General features: G+C 45.2%; 1 long non-coding RNA gene across 1 annotated transcript; it reads left to right on the top strand.

Annotated features, from left to right (window-relative positions):
* The first annotated feature begins 303 nt into the window (after positions 1 to 303).
* On the top strand, positions 304 to 20,227 carry LOC147600484 (uncharacterized). The gene is made up of 2 exons (XR_015258791.1): positions 304 to 363; positions 17,542 to 20,227. It is a non-coding gene; the product is annotated as an uncharacterized LOC147600484 (long non-coding RNA).
* Positions 20,228 to 20,567: the final 340 nt, after the last annotated feature.

Here is a 20,567-nt window from a genome sequence, read left to right as displayed (position 1 = left end):
GTCTGCATCCCACATCTGTGCTTGAAAGTCCTCCTGCTTTTGATTTTCCCGTTTTTGTGAATGGCATGTAGAATTTTGATCCTCCTCAGTTTTCACTGATGGCAGTGATGTACTGTGTGCCTCAGGGGTGGAAATCTGTGAGTCAAGCATGTGACTGATCATGCTCTTATCAAGCAAAAGTCTCTGACCTTGAAGAGAAAAGCCCTATCATGTTTGACAGTCCTACCCCTTCATGCACTGGGATTAATAAGTACCCTGGCAAGAGCTCCCTGGTGTAGCGCAGCTGGTCGTCACACGGTGCATCTTAGAGACCTTTGACTCTACCGACTTCTCTGGGGCAATGACAGATTTGTCTTCTGCAAGGTAAGAGTAAAGAAGTGCTAGTCTGTACGTTGGGGTCCTTGGGATGAGGTGGGGTACACAGCTATGTGATATCTAACAGCCTCTTCGGGAGAGCCTGCTGCCAGCGACGCACTCGCAGCCGAAGCTGAGATGAGTGAGCGTGCTGGGGCAACAACAGATTTGGCTCCACGCTTTGAACTTCATCTCTGAGCATATATGTCTCCAGACATCCCAGCCTGTCCACGTTGTTCTTTTGCTCAGCTCGAACTGTTGGAATAAAAGGCAACCAAAAACTGTAAACAAAATTGGATAGCAGACGTCAATCACCGCCCATCCGCCCCAACTGCTGAGCTGCACCACCGGCTCGGCTCTGCCGCTCATGTCACGCTTGCAGCCTGGGGTGCAGCCTTTTGATGAATATGTCTGGCTTTTTTTAAATAACAGCTCCTCCTTATACTAGGAAACTATAACGCCCACAGGGTTAAAAAGGTTACAGCTGTTAGGACATGGGGGAGGAAAAGGGTGCGGTTCAAAGTTTCTCTGATTTTTTTTCTACAAAGTAGCAGCAGTGGTGGGCCAACACCTGAAGTTGCTTTAACCTTAGCAAACTCAGAGGAAAGAACCAATTGTGCATCTATAGCATGGTCTACACTTCTGAGCAACCACTTTTATCCTGTGGTGCAAATATGCAGAAATTGAAGCTGATTTTGCACCTTCTACACACAGTGCTGTAATTTCAAGCCTTGCTTTGTTTTTAACTTGGAAAGCTTCCATGAAGGAGCCAAAAGCTGATGAAATTACAGTATTTCAGTACGCATTAAGGGGATGATTTACTGAGGAGGTATGACTTTTTAATGTGGCTACCCAGAGCTCTGTGGTCCTGCATGGCTCTTTTGGTTTTGGTTATTATATCTCAGGTTAATACAAAACCTGTGTCAGCCATGGAAAAAAAGTCATAAAATTTGTCCTCTCACTTGAAACCCCCAGTGAGGTGAATGGCTGAAGGATGGGGAATTGGCATACGCCTTGGACAAACCTGAGTTTCGGATCAACTGAATCCCACTCAGACACCTCTGCCATATATCCTAAAGGTTTTTTCACTCCAGTTGTTTTCCCCTTAGCTTCCAACGGTTTGCTGTGCAGCTAGACTTGACCAAGCTGATGCAGTAGAGATTCAAAGGGCTCTGGTGTTGACATTGCATCAGCTCTTCCTAGTATGGTGAGGGAATCTCGCTGCCAGCTCTCCATGGCAAAGACCCCAGCAGTCCGCCTCGGAGAGCTGCACCAAGCCCTTGGAGCGTCAGTGGCTTTAGGAAGCTTGTGCTCTTTTAGAGGAAACTGCCACTGAACTGGCAGGCGCCCGTGGGCTACCCCCCACACGTCTGCACGGGGATTTTGTTGCTGAGGGGCACCTTAGAGAAATGCCGCAGACAGGAAAGCAGGAAACGTTTTGCAGAGAAGAGATAACATTGAAAATAATAGTCTGCAAATGGTTTGATTTACTGACTTGCATGTACAGGAGCTGCCATGTAAGCATCACAGGAAAAGGAAATGGGACGGAGGAGGAGTGGGAGGAAAAAAGCAACAGGACAACAAAACAGGTTGGCAGATTTCACTGGGGACAGGACTTAATGTCTTGGGTTTTCTCCTGAGCATGATGTGTTGTGGAGGTCTGCAATCGCACATAAACACTGAGGATGCGAGTCTTTTGATTCAAAAGGAAATCTCTGTATTTATTTAACAAGATTGTCAACTTCCATCATCTTGGGATTCTCCTGCACCAGGAATTCCCTCATGTATACAGCTGGAATCACTCTGGGCATGCTAGACCTTATGTAGAGCAAACCGGTCCCTGAGCCACTGATCTCAACTGCTGTACCTCTCTGGTTGCGCAGCAGGTATGTGATATTACAGTTGTGTCTTGTTTTGCAAGAAGACCTTGGAGGTCTGCATGCCTTTCCTGTGAGGCAAGCCCCCCACATGATGTGAGCCTTAGAAAGCCATGAGAGACACGTCTCCTGCCAGCAGCACGTATCTCCTTAAGAGCATCAGGGAGAACCTCCCTGCACAACTGATTTTTTTGAGCCTTTGCCAGACATTTTGTAATCTACCTGACTGCACCTGAATGGAGGACCTCACAGAGTTGCCCAGGCTCTACTTTACAATTACTTGTTTCTTCATTTTGCTCCACTGTCTTTGTGTCACTGGCCTCCAGTGGGGAAACTGAGGTGCAAACATGGGTGAAGATCTGGGTGATGATACCACTCTGCAGTAGCCAGGCCACGAAACTGTCTCCTGCTGTGTTAGAAGACTACCTCTGATGCCTCTCTCGAGGCATCTTCTCTGAGTCTTGAGGGATCCTGGTATATGTGAAAGGCCCTTTCAGTCTCTGCTGCTGTGTTGTCATGAGCAACTTAATGTTTTGGAGAAAGGGAAGTGCCTGATGAAGACATGACATTCAGACTTCAATTAAAGTGAGAGATTTAGTGGGGCACATTCCTTGAGATATTTGCTTCCCTTTTTCTCAAATAAATTCCCTGATATAGTCTGAAAAAATAAGTATGGTCTTCCTTAAGATTTCTAGGTATGTATACACAGAGGGGAAAATAACCAAACTGTTCCCCCTCCTTTCCCATCAATTTTTCAGGTCCTCTTACTCCATCAGAAAAATGGAACAGACAACAGAAAAATCTACTGGAAATCACCCTTGAAAATGCTGACTTTTTAGCTCTGGCACAATTTTCTCAGTACAAATAGATCTACCTATAAATTGATCTTCCTATAGAGACCTGGGATTTTTGCTTGTGTTCAGCAGTGCACATTCACTTAAACAATGAATTTGCAGCCTCATTTTCCAAATGCTATTTCCATGCCCTACTTGGTCCTGGGAGTGTATTTTTTGAAGATGTATTTGTGAAGCAATCATACTAATTGGAAAGATTCTTTAACATTAAAAGGCATCCCTGCCATCATCTTTTCTCCTGACACTGTAGCAGCTTGGGTCATTTTGTAAATTGAGCTACACATGGAAAGATAAATGGTGTAGCTTCACGTGGTGCTGGTGTAGTACAGACATATTTTAACATTTGAGACTAAAGACAGGAAGGCTGTCTGCCCTGCAGTCTGTGGTGTGTGAGAGTGATACCTGAATTAGCTTTTCTAGAGTGAGTTTGCAGAGTGGAAGGAGGTGGACCTTGACACCACACAGCTCTGTGTACTCCAGGTTACCCAGATGTGGGGTGTTTTTGCATGAAACTTCAGTGCAGGCAAACCTGCAGGCCCAATATTTTAAGAAATGCAAAATATCTGATGATTCTCCACCAGCTTTGGTAGAGTATGTGGCAAAATAATGGGAAGGAAACAGATGCAACTCAGTTCTGGACTGATCTTGTGGGCTCTTTTCATTAATCTCATTTCTGCCTGAGTCTTTATTTTTTCTGTTTAAAAAGACAGCTGTGATGTCTACTTCTTTTAAAGATATTTTGAGATGAACTGACAAAAAGGTACTGTATGAGGTATTATTGCAAATTAAAAAAATATAGATATCTACATGTGATGAACTTGCGTGAAATTCACAGAATTCTACAGAACTAAATGCCAAGACTCCTGCTGACCGGACTGGGCGAAAGCGTCATGATGTGTTGTGCCAACACCACTGCTCAGATCCCAGGCAAGCAGAGCCCAGTCTTGCAAGGGAGAGGCAGTTTGCAATCCAGATGCTTCCTGGAGCTGCAGCTTATGGAATACGTACAGTAGACATATGGATCAAAATAAATCATAGAATCATCAAATCATAGAATGGTTAGGGTTGGAAGGGACCTTCAAAGGTCATCTAGTCCAACCCCCCTGCAAGGAGCAGGGACATCCCCAACTAGATCAGGTTGCTCAGAGCCTCATCCAGCCTGGCCTTGAACGTTTCCAGGGATGGGGCTTCCACCACCTCTCTGGGCAACCTGTTCCAGTGTTCTATAACTCGCATTGTAAAAAATTTTTTCCTAATATCCAATCTAAATCTACCCCCTTTTATTTTAAAACCGTTACTCCTTGTCCTATCACAACAGGCCCTACTGAACAGCCTCTCCCCATCTTTCTTGTAGGCCCCCTTGAGGTAGTGGAAGACCGCTATCAGGTCTCCCCGGAGCCTTCTCTTCTCCAGGCTGAACAGCCCCAACTCTCTCAGCCTGTCCTCATAAGAGAGGTGCTCCAGCCCTCTGATCATCTTTGTGGCCCTCCTCTGGACCTTCTCCAACTGGCCCATGTCCTTCTTGTGTTGGGGGCTCCAGAACTGGACACAGTACTCCAGGTGGGGTCTCATCAGGGCAGAGTAGAGGGGGAGAATCACCTCCCTCGACCTGCTGGCCACGCTTCTCTTGATGCAACCCAGAATGCGGTTGGCCTTTTGGGCCGCAAGGACACATTGCTGGCTCATGTTGAGCTTCTCGTCCACCAGCACTAAAAAAAAAAAAAAAAAAGCATGTCTTGCTAGGCTCCCAAGTGCCAGATACCCAAGAAAACACTAATACAAGTAAACCCATAAAGTCTGACTTTCATAGACTCATAGAGTAGTTTGGGTTGGAAGGGACCTTTAGAGGCCATGTAGTCCAACCCCAATGCAGTGAGCAGGGACATCTTAAATCAGATCAGGTTTCATGTCAGTACAATGGCCCTTTCTTGTCCCATCACCTTGGCTGACATCATGGCACTTTTATGAGCAGCAGGAAAGTGCTGTGAGGACAAAAGAAGAAAGAAGATGGCTCAGGAAGGCTGCAATGTGTTTGCTCTGCTTTGTTTCAAGAGGCTTGAGATGTTTAGATGTAGGTGAGGGCTCTGGGCTGCAATACATGGGTTCATTTCTTCTGTCGATAGATGAGCATGAGTATCTGTAGGTAGCTGTAGGAGCAGCCACCAATATCCTACAGATAGTTTTGTGTGCCCTGGAGAAACCTGACATTGTATCACTACAGCCAGGCAGTCCCTTTGCTCAGGACTTCTTTAAAGACCAGGAAAGCAGCAGCCACAGCAGAAGTGCTGGTCATCAGCCTCCTGTTACCCACCTCAGGTGACTAATGTTTCATACATTTTGCTTTGTATGAAAACAGCCACTTGTGCTCCCAGTCTGCTCCCCAGCAGATCTCCCGAAACAGCCACCTAGGCCTGCAGTTTCTACTGACTCCACATGGCAATATTTTTTATTTGCACTGTTGCAGTTGACACCCTGCTGTATGGACCGGACCCCCTTTCTTGTAGGCACTGTGCAAAACCAGCATGAAGGGAAACCAGAATGCTGAAAGCCTCCATTTAACATGGCATCTAAATAACCATGGGGGCCCAGCTCCGGGAGGCAGGGTAAGCCAACATTGGTCTATCCAAAGGAAAAGGTCCAGCTACCTTTGAAAAATAAACAATAGGACAGTTTTCTGCCATTTTAGTGAGAAGAATTGGCCCAACCAAGGCTCCGACAAATGCCAGAGGTGGTACAAAGGCAGTTGGCAGCAAATTGCTGTGCTGGCTCAGCTGCCTGCAGAAGTGCAGCTTGAATCAGTTTGAAGCATGTGCTTAAAATGCTTTATGGATTGAGGTCTTATTATTGGACCAGAGCTATGGAGTTATATCTGGGAAGGCTTTAGAGAGTGGATCTCTGTCAGAACAGCATCAGGCTGTTCCTATTAGCACATGGCAGCACAATTTTAAAAAATACTGGTCTGCTGGTTGGTGGAATGACAGCCGGGGATGTGTCAGCTAATTTTGTTGCTTTTAAATTTTATTTTAAAAAATAAAAAATGGACACAGTGGATACCAGACCTGTTGCCCTAGAAAGCTTCTTAACAATCCAAAGGCATAGAAAGAGGAAAGAATAAAGGCTGGCATATTATTTGTAAAGGGGACTTGTGGTGTTCTCTGTGATGGTTCTGTGGTTCACCTATGGCAGTTTGTTGTAGCAAATGATGAATGTGTCATGGTGGTCTAAAATTTGTGCACCTATTCCTAGCAGCAATGTTTTCTGTTAGACCATCTTTTACCTCCCTGTCAGAGGGGGTCTTACTAGAAGCATCAGTGCTAGGACAACAAAACAATAAATCATCATCTTATGATGCCAAAATCCTTTTGAAAAATGCTAGCAGCATAGTGGTATTTACTCATCAAAGTCTAATCCATTGTTTGGGAATGAAGAGAAGCCACCTCTTGTAGTTAAAAACCTTATCAAGCTCAATCACAAAATAAAATGAAAAGCCATATTCAAATGCAACATACTTTATAAGGTGAATTATTACTTAATCGAATAAGAAATTCAAAATAGTCTAAAATGAAAAATCAGATTCTATCTGCTCTTAGTCTTTTTTCTTTGGTAACCATCAGATTACAAATAGCCCCTACTTCCATATCTGCTACTGAATTTCAGTTCACTTTATTTTAGCATATTTGAGGGGGGTTTGTTTATGGTATAACTAAGGGGAATTTCCAGATGGAAAGGAGGAGTTAGTATGTACAAAGCCAGACTCTGAGCTTTTCTTCTAAGCTTTGTTTTTTTTTTTTTTTTTTCTGAGAAGGACAAACCAAAACAACAACAGCTCCCTTTTACCCGTGCTTTTTCATCTGGCTGTGTAGGTGGTATGTTGAAATAATGGTTTGATGGAGATTAAAGGAAGTGTGACTGCTGTGTAACTTCTATCAGAAGGGGGAATCCCAGCTCTTTAAAGAGCACGTGCAACTGCACATGAGTAGTGTTATTACAGGGTTCAAAAGAAAAAAAACAGACCAAACAATCCCCTTCTGCTAAAACCTCCCCTAGATTTCCAGTATCCATAAAAGTGGGCCAGGTCCTGGGCTGGGGAGGTTTCTGCCAGCGTTGGTGTATGGCCGCTGACTCTGTCTCTGGGTCTCGCCACCGTTTCACCCTGTTGCTCTGCATGGAGTCTGAAGAGGTCCCACTGGCCTGAAGCATCTCCTGCAGAGACATGCAGCCTTGCTCTGGAGGTGGAAGGAACGGAGACCCCACCAGTCCCCCACTGTGTTTGGTTACTTCGCATGGTATTTTTTGTCCCAGTTATCAAGGAGCACTGCTGAAAACGGTCTCCTTTCTTCCAGGCTCAGTGTGTCTGGACTCAGCAGAAGCCAGTGCATCATTTATATACAAGGAATACACCTGTTTAATACATCAGGAGCACACCTATTTCAGCCTTCTCACCTAAAGTAAAGCAGTCTTTAGTTCCTGGTATTTTCTTCCATGTAAATTCAAGGTACAACAAAAAGGCAGCACTGCCGGAAGCCATTCTTTGTAAAACAACAGACGCTTAACATGAACCCCCCTTTCTGCTTAGCCCACATCTAACCCACAATCTGTTTCCTCTCCTTAGAAATCATACATTTTATCATCTGTGGTCCCTAGATACCTGCAGCTGAGTCTTCCCACGTGCCCAGTGCTGAGCAGCAAAGCAGCTAATCCTGGTGTGGATTCACACACGTGGTGAAATCATGGTCCCTCTGCCCAGGAGGCTCAGTACAGCAGATCTGCACTGGGGACAACCACCTCACATCAAGTCATCCTTCCAGAAAATGCTGCTGCACTCAAGATTTACTTTTTAAATCCCATTGCTATCTTTTTCTTTAGTACATGGCAATCCAGCAGCTGTAGTCCTTGACTCCTCAGCTGGTGGTGGGTACCAGTCTGTGCCTGTTGATTCTTATGAAGATCTTGGTTGCTCTGGAGAAAAGATGTGAAGAGAGGAGAGGTGGAAGAGAGTGAGGTCTGTACCTCTCCCACCGAAAGCAGGCCAAATATATGGAAAATAAAATCATAGAATCATAGAATAGTTGGGGTTGGAAGGAACCTTATGTTTCAGAAGGAAAGCAAAAGCAATTGGGGAACTGGCATGGCAACTGGGGAACTCAGCTCTCTAAAGGAAGTCCCAGTCCGTGGTGCCAGGGCTATTTTTGTCTTTTAACAGACAGCTGTAGTGGATCAAATGGAGAAACAGTCCTGATAGCTGGACCTGAAACACAGCTGCTGCCCATGCACCCTGCCAAAGGTCATGCTCAAGGCCAGACTGCACTGGCAAGGCTAAAAGGCTGTGGTGATAGCTAGGAATTCAAGGTGCAAATATTTATACAATTAACCTGCACATGGTCACAGGAGACTGAGAAGTGATTTAAGATGATTAATAAGGACTAAAGCCAATAAAAGACTGAAGAGCAGAGCGAGCCCTGAACCTCACACAGGATGGTGTTTGCTCTGGGCCTGGCAGGTTGCTGTTGCAGGTAGTTCATGATTTCCTTTTTTTCAGATTGCTTTGAAGAATGAACACATGGAAAATGTGTAGACAACATAAGGCAGTAAGAGTGGCTTTACTGGGAGACCAAAGGTCAGTGTAGCTCAAGATCTGGTCTCCAGCGGTGGCTAAAAGCAGTCAGAGGCAGCAAATGGTATCCTCTCCCTACAGCCGCTCCCTGATTCCATGAGTCTGCAGGTCAGGGACTATTTCAGCATTGATCTTTCTACTGCTATGTATCAACATGCAAAGAGAAAATAATTTCCTTACATCTCTGCCTACATGTAACACCATATACACACTCATAGTTGCTTTATTTCCTTATGTTATAGTGCTGTACTGAGAGCCCATGCTGTGGTAATTCATTTGTATTTGAAATCTCTCACTTATCCAGCTCTCACATCAGTTATGGGATAGCTTCCAGTGTTTTCCAGGACATGGATTTGTTTCCTGGGACAGCATCCAGTGCCTTGGAAAACTCTGAATTCTTCATATCTGGGTCAAGCTCATAAAGGCTGGAACCCAGTTTGGCAAATAAATCTTGTTGTTCTTTGAAAGATGCTTATTAGGATTTGCAACACTCCCACCCTTAGCCCACAGATGTTTGCATCTCTCACTTCTCTTTGGTTGTACTTACCCGGTTCATTGCCTTTACCGTTTTGGAGTACTGATACACTATGAGCACTTCTTCAAATGAAAACCAGAGGGAGTTCATGTCATCTCTTTCAGGAATGCTAGTTAGCCAGGGTGCTTATTTTAAATATTTTTCCGTAGTAGACTTTGTTTATCATCCTCTTGATATTACTGAACAAAAAAGTCCATCAGCAGCCCCATGTTATATGTGTACATGATCTGACTTCTTTCTGAATACAAACAAATATTTATTAAGTACTCTCCTTTCTTACATCACTGTTAATTTTACTACCTCTCTCTAGTGATATTCCTACACTATTGTTAAGCTACTTTTGTTCTTAGTAGATGATAAAATACTTTGTTTGCTCTGTTCTGACATGTTTCCAGATGGTTCTAATTTAACTTACTCATTTCTCACACTTAGTTATTTCTATTTCATATTAATTGGCATCTGTTTCCCTTTTCACATCTGTAATAGATCACTTTTCTATTTCACATTGCTGCCTTCACTTTGTCACTGAACTAGGGTGAGTTTTTAGCATGATCTGTTTGCACTCTTGACTTGGAAATCCTGACTTTTTGACCATCTAATAAACTCTTGGTCAAAGGACTCGGCTTTCATTCAGATTTTTCTACCCATATTTTTTCTGCCAATGAATCTGGATAGTAACTTTCCTCAAGTTAGAGAATTTACCTTTTTTAATGCTGAGTGTTTAGTGCAGTCACCCTACAAATAATCAAGTCACAATCTTGATGGCTGGTCTTCAGAAAGCAACAAACTTTCTACCCAGAAATTAGTCCACCATGCTATGTCATAATGAATGATCTCACCTTGGGTGCAGTACCTGATGGTTTAGAGAATTCACCTGTATCACCTAAATGCTATTTTTCTGTTGGCTGCATACATCCCTAGCATATATGTCCCACTCTGAAGTCTTCCATGCACACAGAATTTTTCTTTCCACAAATTGGATAAGAATTCAATGAATAATGTCTTTAAGGAACAACTTATTCTGCTTTTGGTACTTTCTGACTTTGTTTCATGGTCTGTAGAAGATCGTTCTGCAGATATTCTTCCTATTCTGCTCAACATCTTGTAAATCTGACTCTACATTATCACTATCAGCTCAGAAGCTGATAGTGATAATGCAGAGAACCTCCACTCTACCCTTCCTAATCAACAGTTTTATTACAGTAATCAGGAAAGTCATCTCACCACACTTCCGCGGCATCAGTTACGTCAAATTCCTTAACAAGTAACACAACTTCCTGTTCCTCTCATTTGTCACTGACCTTTCTAGCACCAATATAAATGACTACAAGGTTTCATTTTTTCTCGTTCAGTCCTGCTGAGTGGTTGTCTGCATGCAGAGTTGCATGCAGAGTTGCAAGTCGCCCTTGCAGCCCAGAAGGCCAACTGCATCCTGGGCTGCATCAAGAGGAGCGTGGCCAGCAGGTCGAGGGAGGTGATTCTCCCCCTCTACTCTGCCCTGATGAGACCCCACCTGGAGTACTGTGTCCAGTTCTGGAGCCCCCAACACAAGAAGGACATGGGCCAGTTGGAGAGGGTCCAGAGGAGGCCATAAAGATGATCAGAGGGCTGGAGCACCTCTCTTATGAGGACAGGCTGAGAGAGTTGGAGCTGTTCAGCCTGGAGAAGAGAAGGCTCCGGGGAGACCTTATAGCGGCCTTCCAGTACCTCAAGGGGGCTACAGGAAAGATGGGGAGAGGCTGTTCAGTAGGGCCTGTTGCGATAGGACAAGGAGTAATGGTTTCAAAATAGAAGGACGTAGATTTAGATTGGATATTAGGAAAAAATTTTTTACAATGCGAGTTATAGAACACTGGAACAGGTTGCCCAGAGAGGTGGTGGAAGCCCCATCCCTGGAAACGTTCAAGGCCAGGCTGGATGAGGCTCTGAGCAACCTGATCTAGTTGGGGATGTCCCTGCTCCTTGCAGGGGGGTTGGACTAGATGACCTTTGAAGGTCCCTTCGAACCCTATCCATTCTTTGATTCTATGATACTGATTTTCTCAGCATTGCATTTAGCCCCCTGTAAAAATATATGGAATCTACATGTGATGGTCATTTTTTTTTTTCTATTCCTGCTGTTACCCCTCTGCTTCAAGAATATGAGACAAGCAAAAGCAAACCTGGTTGCCTCATACCCGTTGTGCTGGCCACCCACAGCTTATTCCCAAAGTTGGTCTGTTTTGCCTTGGTATGTCAGAACATCAGTCAAATACAAATCTTCTTTTTTGTGTTCAGGCTGTTATTTCCTATCAACTATAGCTGGATAAAAACAAGACAGACCTGAATGCTCATGAGAAAATATTTAGTTTTAGAAGGTTTCAGGGTCAGTTTTGCTGATCTGTTGATAGTCACATGAACATTGACAAGCGAGACTGACTCTAAACCGCTGTTACAGTAATAAAAAATGAAACATCATCTATAATATCTAGGTCAAGAGAAGGTGCGTGTAAGCCAAGCTGTTGTGGCGGGAGTCTTTCAAGAAGGGAAGAAAGTGCAAGACAGTAACAGCAAGTTAGCGTGTATTTGAGAAAGTGAGAGACATCATGAGCCAGACAGCCTCCTACGTGGGGAGCTGCTGCACTACATAGTGAGGCAACACAGTGCCCAGCAGCACAGTCCCAGCTCTTGGCTCCCAGCTCCCACCCCATGGCAGGGTGGCCAAGTCCACCCAGGACTTGCCCAGGTGGAGGGGGTGGCCTAGCTACTGGCTGCAGAGCCTAGAATGGGCTGGAGGAACATAACAGAAATCTTCAGCCAGAGGAAGACATCTTCTGCGTAAAGGCAGAGGGCTTCTGAGGCAAATAGATGCTACGATCCCACAGCCCACAGCATGGATGCTGCATCCAGAAGTATGAAGAGGGCTGGATGGAGCCTTCTGAGAGCAGTAAGGAACATAAGGATGGAAAAGGGTCATCGTTGTCTCAGGTCTAGGAAGTCAGGACAGAACTTAAAGTCAGAGGAGGCATGGAAAAAAAAGACAGGAAGAGTGGGCGGTGACATTTTAGACAGAAAGTCAGGGAGAGGAATTTGTGCTATTGAAGTTGAAGCATGGTGAAGAAGGTGTGGGCAGGAGATTTTACTGTAAGCAAGATCATAGAATCATAGAATCATAGAATCTTTAAGGTTGGAAAAGACCTCCAGGATCATCAAATCCAACCGTCAACCTAAGACCACCATCACCACCATGTCCATTATACCATATCCTGAAGTGCCACAACTTCACGTTTTTTTGAACACCTCCAGGGATGGCGACTCAACCACTTCCTTGGGCAGCCTGTTCCAGTGCCTGACCACTCTTTCAGTAAATAAATTTTACCTAATATCCAATCTAAACATCTATTGCTGCAACTTGAGGCCATTTCCTCTCGTCCTAAGATGAGAAAAGTCACAGAGTTTGGTGATGCTGTAAGCAAAGGCGGAAGTTATCGAATCTGACTGCAGGGAGAGAATAAGACAGGAGAAGAAAATGAGAGTGAATTTGGCAGGGAGGCAGAGGAAGGAGTTAGCAGGAATGGGAATGGGTCTAAAAAGGTTTATTGTAGGAAGAGCAGTCTTTGAGCTGACAGTGGGACATGTAAGAGTTCACAGTTACAGAAAGATCAGACTAACAGTACAGATGAAAATATACGTCTTGGAAAAATGGTTACTGTGATAAGGAATAGGGATAAGTTTTTCAGGGAAGGGAATGGCAAATGTTCATGATGCCTTCTCTGGCAAGGCCTGCACAGATGACTTGTGGGACAGATACCAAGGGATTAAAGTCCACCTCCAGGAGAAGAGAGTGCTGAAGTTTCACCAGGGAGGATCTGGATGGAGTCAGCTGTACCCACCACCAGGTTTGTAGCTTCTCCTTGGAGATGAAAGCAGCACAAAGAAGCTTAGGAGTAGAGAGTGGGCAGATGAGCAGGCAGTATCAGTTGTCCTCTGAGGTAAAGCACGAAGCCATCAGTTTTCTGAAATGAGACTTGGCTGCAAGAAGGCAGAGAACATTTACCCAAAATGGGGAACTAGAGAGCTGCTCCAGGGATTGAAGGAAGAGAACCCAGGAGGTCCTCCCAGGAGTGAGGAGGGCATCTAGTGATGGCTGGGAGCATTGCGGGGTTTCCCCTCCATCCCTCTGGCTGGTGGCACCCCGGTGCCTTCTCACTGACTCAGAAAATTTCCTGAGGCTGTGCTGAAAGTCCTCTCTCGGCATGCATCGAAACTGCTTTCTGGGGTTTTTTTTGGTGGCGGGATGTCAAAATGCAAATAAAGCTTTCTAGCTCCTCTCTGACTGTCTGTCTGACTGGGAAGTAGGTTAAGTCTCTGGGAAAGCACGTGTCAGAGGAGAACTGGGTTGTCTGTCTGCCTGTCTGTCTGTCCCCCAGCAGGACCTCCTGGCCGGTTGGACAGCTGGCTAGAGGTGTAGAACCGTAACTGCTACAGCCAGGGCTGTCACCACTGGGGCCATCCCACCAGGGTCACAACTCCAGGTCCAAAAGGCTGCATGAGAGAGGGCCTGAATGTAGGCCTGTTTTTGTCAGGAAAGATAACTTTTAATTGTTAAAAGTTAAAATTTTACTTTGCTGCTTGGCTGCTTTACTTCTTTACTGCTTGTGGATAACCGCCGCAGCCCCTCTCAGATGTAGGTGCCCTCTTTCCTCATGGATGCGTATTTGGTTCTGTGTGTCTGAAGGATTGAGCCTGGACCCCGCTGGTGGAGGAGCCCGAAGCCACCAGGGAGGAAGCCTCACGCTGGGCTGGGAGCAGCTCTACAGAGCTACCTGCTGCTGGTACCAAGCTGCTTTTAATTTTCTACTTGGCTCTTTATGAAAGAGACCCTGCAGCGGCGGTGAGGAGCCCGTGCATGCTCTCAGTGTGTGAGCACTCAGACGGCGCTCGTTTACATTTTGCCTGTGTTGTGTTAGGCTGGCTGCCTCCATAAATATCCTCAAATGCCTGTTGCCCCTGCAGAGATCTTCTTGTTCTTGCAGGGCTGAAGGGAGCTAGCACGCTTTCACGCAGAGGACTCAGAGGTGGCACGGAAAAGCCGTCACAATTTAGTGATCTGAAGGGAACCTTTCAAAGCTTATGCAGTCAGGGATAGCTTCTTCTTTTTTTTTTTTTTTTTTTTTTTTTTCCTGGGTCACTCATTGTAAAACTATTCGAGTTACTCAGGGGTAGAGAAAAATATCAAAGAGTTTAAAGGAGGCAAATTCAGACATGCCTCGGCTGTGCAGACTGCACATCCAACCTCTTTGCTCGTAGAAGGAATGTAGCTGTTTCCATGTCGAAAAAAATAACATGACTATATGGAGTGCATTTGAATAATAAAGCAACCCAGTCTGGGCCCCGCTGAGTGTCAAAGAAAGACTCAGCTTGTAATATGTGGCTTCGAAGTACCTTGTACCTCTAACTGATCGGTGATTTTTTGTCTGAACCTCTGAAACCAGAGGAATTCAGGAATGGCCCAGGGTGACTCTACAAATACTGGTCCTGCAGAAGGGGCGTCATCCTCGGGGCATGGGGCACGACTCTCTGTTCTCACTGAGGTGTCAGTCTGTTCCCCCGCTCCGCTCCCCAGCTACAGCTCCTCTTGGCTAGGCCTGGCTGGATGACCCTGGTCTTCAAAACTGCTCAGTCTTGGGAGGGAAAATGTCCGAGACACTGTGGGTACAATGGGCAAAGCTGGGGAGGCCCTTGTGAGCATTAGACCACAAAAGTGGCGTGCAGAGAAAGGCTTCACCTGCCTCTGTGGCTGTCACTTGAGCCAATGATAAGAAAAGAGTTGGGAAAAGCAGTGCCAGCATTTAGACTTTGAGGCAATTATTGTTCTCCCCAGAAAATCATAAATAACGCTCGGATCCACTGCTTGGGACATTCACTTTTTTAATTAGTGTTTTTGGCGAATACCAAAACACAATGGACACAAACTTGAAAAAAACCCAGAAAGCTGCGAATGATTCTAGGAGACAAATTTCAGCTGCCATTAAAAGTTTTTTTGGACAGAGTTCAGCATCCCTGGAGAACAGTAGCTTCAGCTGAGTGATTGACACTGATGATATTAAAAATGGGGACTGGTGGGGACTCCATCTCCAAGGTTGGAGACTGTTCCTGAGGCCCGGGAGCGAGCTTAAAATCACAACCATGCTTCATGTTCCCATGGTTTGTCCTAGATTTTTCTATACACAGTTGCTAGGTGGTCTCATCTCACTCAAGATTTTATAGAGACTTTGTTTTTGCCAACTGAATTGATGTATTTCTCCTAAACCACCAGCACTACCACCACAACAAATAAATAAATAAGTATTCATAGAATCATAGAATCATAGAATAGTTAGAGTTGGAAGGGACCTTCAACGGTCATCTAGTCCAACCTCCCTGCAAGAAGCAGGGACATCCCCAACTAGATCAGGTTGCTCAGAGCCTCATCCAGCCTGGCCTTGAACGATTCCAGGGATGGGGCATCCACCACCTCTCTGGGCAACCTGTTCCAGTGCTCTACAACTCTCATTGTAAAAAATTTTTTTCTAATATCTAATCTAAACCTACCTCCTTCTAATTTAAACCCATTACCCCTTGTTCTATCACAACAGGCCCTACTGAACAGCTTCTCCCCATCTTTCCTGTAGGCCCCCTTGAGGTATTGGAAGACCGCTATCAGGTCTCCCTGGAGCCTCCTCTTCTCCAGGCTGAACAGCCCCAACTCTCTCAGCCTGTCCTCATAGGAGAGGTGCTCCAGCCCTCTGGTCATCTTTGTGGCCCTCCTCTGGACCCTTTCCAACTGGTCCATGTCCTTCCTGCATCCCCAAAGAGAATCCATTATTCAGGGTGCTTCCTGGGTATAAAATCTCTGGAGAAGTGACATTTAGGAGGCTGTGGATCAGCTACTTTGCAGTGTCATGAAAATTTCATGCTCACTTGGCAAGGAAGTTGGTGAGTCAGGCAAATGAGCTCTTGTGCCGTCTCCCTGACCTGGATACAAACACAGTTTCAGATTACCGCTGTGGGTGTAAAGCTCAGAGGGGGAGAGACCCAAGTGCGTTCAGGCCTTCAACATCCAAGGAGACCAAGTTTCAGATGTGCAACACCCTTAGGGATTTTTTTTTTTTTTTTGAAATTTCAACCCTGGTCCACCTCAAATATATCAGCCATACAGATGGATTCTTGGTTTCTAAATGCAAAGGTTCAAGTCATGCGCAGAGCATCCACCTGAGAGTAACCTTACTGCTCTGCTGGGACGCGCTCCTGCTGCTGCTGCTGGCCGTTCCTGCCCCAGCCAGCAGCACTGTCCCACGCCTGCGTGTTCCACCTGCTTTGCAAAGCGTGGCTGGAGGTGGCAGGCAAGTGGAAAGAGAGAATGTGTCAGCTAGTTGCCAAAGTTTTAAAGTATGAAAAAAAGCCAAGAGAGGGAAAAGAAGAAAAAAGTCAGTAGACCCAGCAGGCAGGTTTAGCCACAATAGAACCAATTCATATGAGGTGAGAATCTGGATTTCTCAGTTGCTTACAATTTTATTGCATGAAGTTTGCTATACTTGGTTGCTTTATTTCCTGCAGTCCTGCCTATGCTCCTGACTGTCACACTCCCATGCTCTCCTGAGGGGCATCAGGACCAGTTCCTTCACCTCGCAAATCTTTCTTGCTTCTCTTATTGTCTCCTGCCAGCCCAGAGTTGCTCCAGCCTTGAGCTGAAGCACTCATACCGGCTTTCACCAGACGATGTCACGCTACTCCCACGGATGCTCTGCAGCCTGGGGCTTATCTCCCAGGCACAGACACTGCAGTGGAAGATGCCTTTCATCCTGCTGCATTAATGCTTTGTCAAGCTCTCCTTTTTGTACCAATCACATGGTACAGAAAGTACCATTAAGGCTTTAAAATTTAATGAGCTCTAATAAAATCTCTCCCTGTGATATATAACCTGAGCAAAGGCTATGCTGCAGGACGGTTGCCTTTGTGTATGCCTTTACATCTTTCACTCCTCGTCATTTTAGCTATATATTCCCAATCACTTCTACAGCATTGCTGCAGCTTTCTGTTGTGGAGTTATTGCAGATTAACTCCATAAAGGGAGGTGGGTATCTAACTGACACTTTGAGCCTGACTCTAACACAGCTGTAGTGTTTGTATTTCTGACATGCTGATGTAGGCAAACCTGCCTAACTCTTGGCTTGGCGGAAATGATCATGCCTAAATCCTACTTGATGACTTCCTGGCCCACGGACACAAGTGGGAAGTCTGCCCTCTCTCCTGCTTTGACTAAGATTTCATCCTCTAAATTTACAGGGCACAAGAAGCTCTATAAATGGCTATATCCCGTAAGCTTTCTCAGTGCACCGGTAATCTGCACCGAAAACAGATGCCACTGGTTCAAGACCTCTCCTGGGCTGCTGGAAACCCAGACTGAACCTCTGTCTCCCATGGTTTATGCCGAGCCACCTACATCCTGAAAAAGTGCTGTGAGCATCCAAGTGATATATCCTCTGGGGTTTGGTTTCAAAGTCTCCTGCTGAAGCTGTTGTATAAATTATTAAACATCCACTGGACCAGAGAGAAGTGGAAGATGGACTCTCCAGCCTTATAGTCAGGACACTCACGTGTGTGACGTGGGAAAGCCCAGATATAGGTTCCTGCTCCGGTGAACAGCTAACTAGCAGCAGAGACTGGACCAGCTCCAACAGGAGAGGCTGAGACCCCCCCTCTTGTCGAGACCATCCAGGGTCAGCTCATTTGGGCATTTTCCCAAAACAGCAGAGAAAGGACATCAACAGCCGCCTGCAAAATCTACAAGCATCCTAACTGCTGATACAAGAGCTGAGAGGTCTCTGTGGGAAGCAGCTATCTCACATAGAACCTGAAACATGAGCTGGGTCAGAAGGGTCCATTCGGCTCCGTGTCTGTCTGCAGCCTTGGCAGGTGCTGGGGAAAGAGCAAAAGCACAGGGTAAATCCTTAAGGAAAGCTCCCCAAAACACACACTGGGCCACCATAAGTGATGACTTTCCCAAGTGGATATAAACAAACACCTGATCACCTCTCCTGGATTCCCCGTGGGTTGTTCTTTTGCGTTACCCAGTTAGCTTGTTTCTTACAACCGTGAGCCCTTCATTATTTTATCCTCTGTGGCAAAGGGCTTAACACCCAAATCCGAGCTGGGAGACCCCTAGGGTGGCTGTCTGGCCTCAGAAGTGAGCACGGCAACTTGTCTGCAGATTTACTGCTGTGCAGCACCGAGCACCGTGCATGTCTGAAGCCCACAGGCACCTCCACAGCACAGGCCTGAGTGCTGGTTCTGTGCTTCACCTCCAAAAGTGACACCAGCCTCTATTGTTTTCACCTGTTGCTTTTCTTTAATCATCTGGTTATGCAAGAGCATCTGGGATAATTTTTTTTTTTAGTCTCAAATTAGGTTTGCTTATTTTGCAAAAGGAAAGGGAAAAGAAAATGTGCTTCTTTTTAGAAAAGCTCTCAATATTTAATAGTTAACTTCCATGCACCGTCAAAGGATCTCTTCATTCCCTGGGCTGTTGCACCAATTTAAAGTGGAGGCAAGGTGTGGAAAGAGAGTCAGTATCTTTTATAAGTCCCTCTGGTATATTTGGACAGAAAGGCAAGCGTCCAGGCCTTGACTGGTCTGAAATAGAAAACTCCAAGCTAAGTTTAGGAACTTCTATTTCAGACCTGAAAAAGAGTGAGAGTATCTGAATTTGTCCAGATCAGTAGTTAGGCTAATGAAAAATCTTCCTCTGCAGACCTTTCCCAAAGGATATCTTCAGATCACCTCAGCTGGCAGTGAGACTCAGCTGAAGCGAGTGGAGATGCACAGGTGTTAAAACTCAATAGTACAGAGGAGACCAAGGCTCTCTTGTAGGCTCCTCGTTAGGAAGGTTTTTAAGCACCTTTACACGTGTTTGTAGTTCCCCTGACTTCAAGTCAAGCTCCATGCTTAATACATTAAAAGGTGGAATGACTTAGCTGTGGAAGCCCTAGAGAATTCAGGGAGAAGTTTTTTGACCTCCTTGTGTCTCAATCCATCCAGAACATGAGAGTGAAAAATAAACAGTGCCTCATTAAAAAAGAAATAGATAGTGTGACTGACCTGAGCTTGCCTTGGTAAATAAATTACAAAGCCATAAAACTGCTTGAGGAGCTGCTTTGTCCCTTTGAAACAACACCCACTTTAGACACTCGCTAAATGCATCGTGCTGGGTGTGACAGAGAGTAATTGCCAAGGAGACGTTATCATTATCTACCTGTCAAGCCTCCATACATCCTCCCCAGGCTTGTTTCTAAGCTAAGGAGAAAGTACAATCCAGTGATGAGATGTCCCAATAAACACCAAAAGAGAACGATTTACCCATGAGCTTTCCCAGCTGTTCTTTCTGAAAAAAAAAAAAAAAAAAAGCATCCCAAGCCCAAATTTTCACTTGTGTCCTTCTTCATACCCAAAGGGTTTATGATCAAGCTGAACTTGATAGTTCAGCTACCCCAGGTATTTTGATGCTGCCGCTCTCAACACTGCTTGCTGGGATGCCCTGTATTTCCTTGGGAAATAGCGGGGTTTGTGAGGTCTGACGTGATGAAGAAGCAAAACAGTAAAGAACTGCTGGGAGAAGTGTCGGAGGGGTGGGTGATCTGGGACCTTGAAGATTAAAATAAACAGCCAACCAAGCAAAGTTTGGTGCTGATATGAGTTGATTTAAACACTGAGATGACATGGTCAATCTGAAGGAAAGTCAGTGCCTCTGTTTCAGCACCAAATCTGAATGCAGAGTGGGAAAGTCCCATGGCTGCAAAAGCAAAATGTGTCCCTAAAAATGCATTTGTAGGGAGTTCCAGGAAAATTTAAAAGTATCTCTAATACATACAAGTAATAGCCTGGCTTTTGGTAAAAAAAAAAAAAAAAAAAGAAAAAAAAAAGGGAAAACCCTTCTATGTACTCAGACAAAGCCTGGATTTCACCAGAGGCGTTTGCAGATTTGCTATGCCACCTCAGTTATTTTGTCCCTACTCAGTTCCACAGCATGTCACTATATGGAACCATAAGGGGCCTGCCTGACACTGGTATAATTTTAGAGAAGATAGGAGATGGTGACTGCTACTAATATAACAGTATTCAAAGTGGAAAACACTCCATATATTATGCAGTCAGATGAAGAATGATCCCCCACCACCACACTGCTTTAGAAGCAAACCAAATGCACAGCATCCTGTCAAACACACCGAACCTTCAGCCCCTTGCCCAGCTTTGTATGGATTATCTGCCCATGACCTGAAACTCTCATCCTGCCTGTTCCCTCACCCCTTGATCTC

Source organism: Chlamydotis macqueenii, chromosome 5 (assembly GCF_036417535.1).
Source record: "Chlamydotis macqueenii isolate bChlMac1 chromosome 5, bChlMac1.mat, whole genome shotgun sequence".
Taxonomy (NCBI): domain Eukaryota; kingdom Metazoa; phylum Chordata; class Aves; order Otidiformes; family Otididae; genus Chlamydotis; species Chlamydotis macqueenii.
The sequence above is the reverse complement of the archived record's forward strand: the minus strand, read 5'-3'. Positions and strand labels throughout refer to the sequence as shown.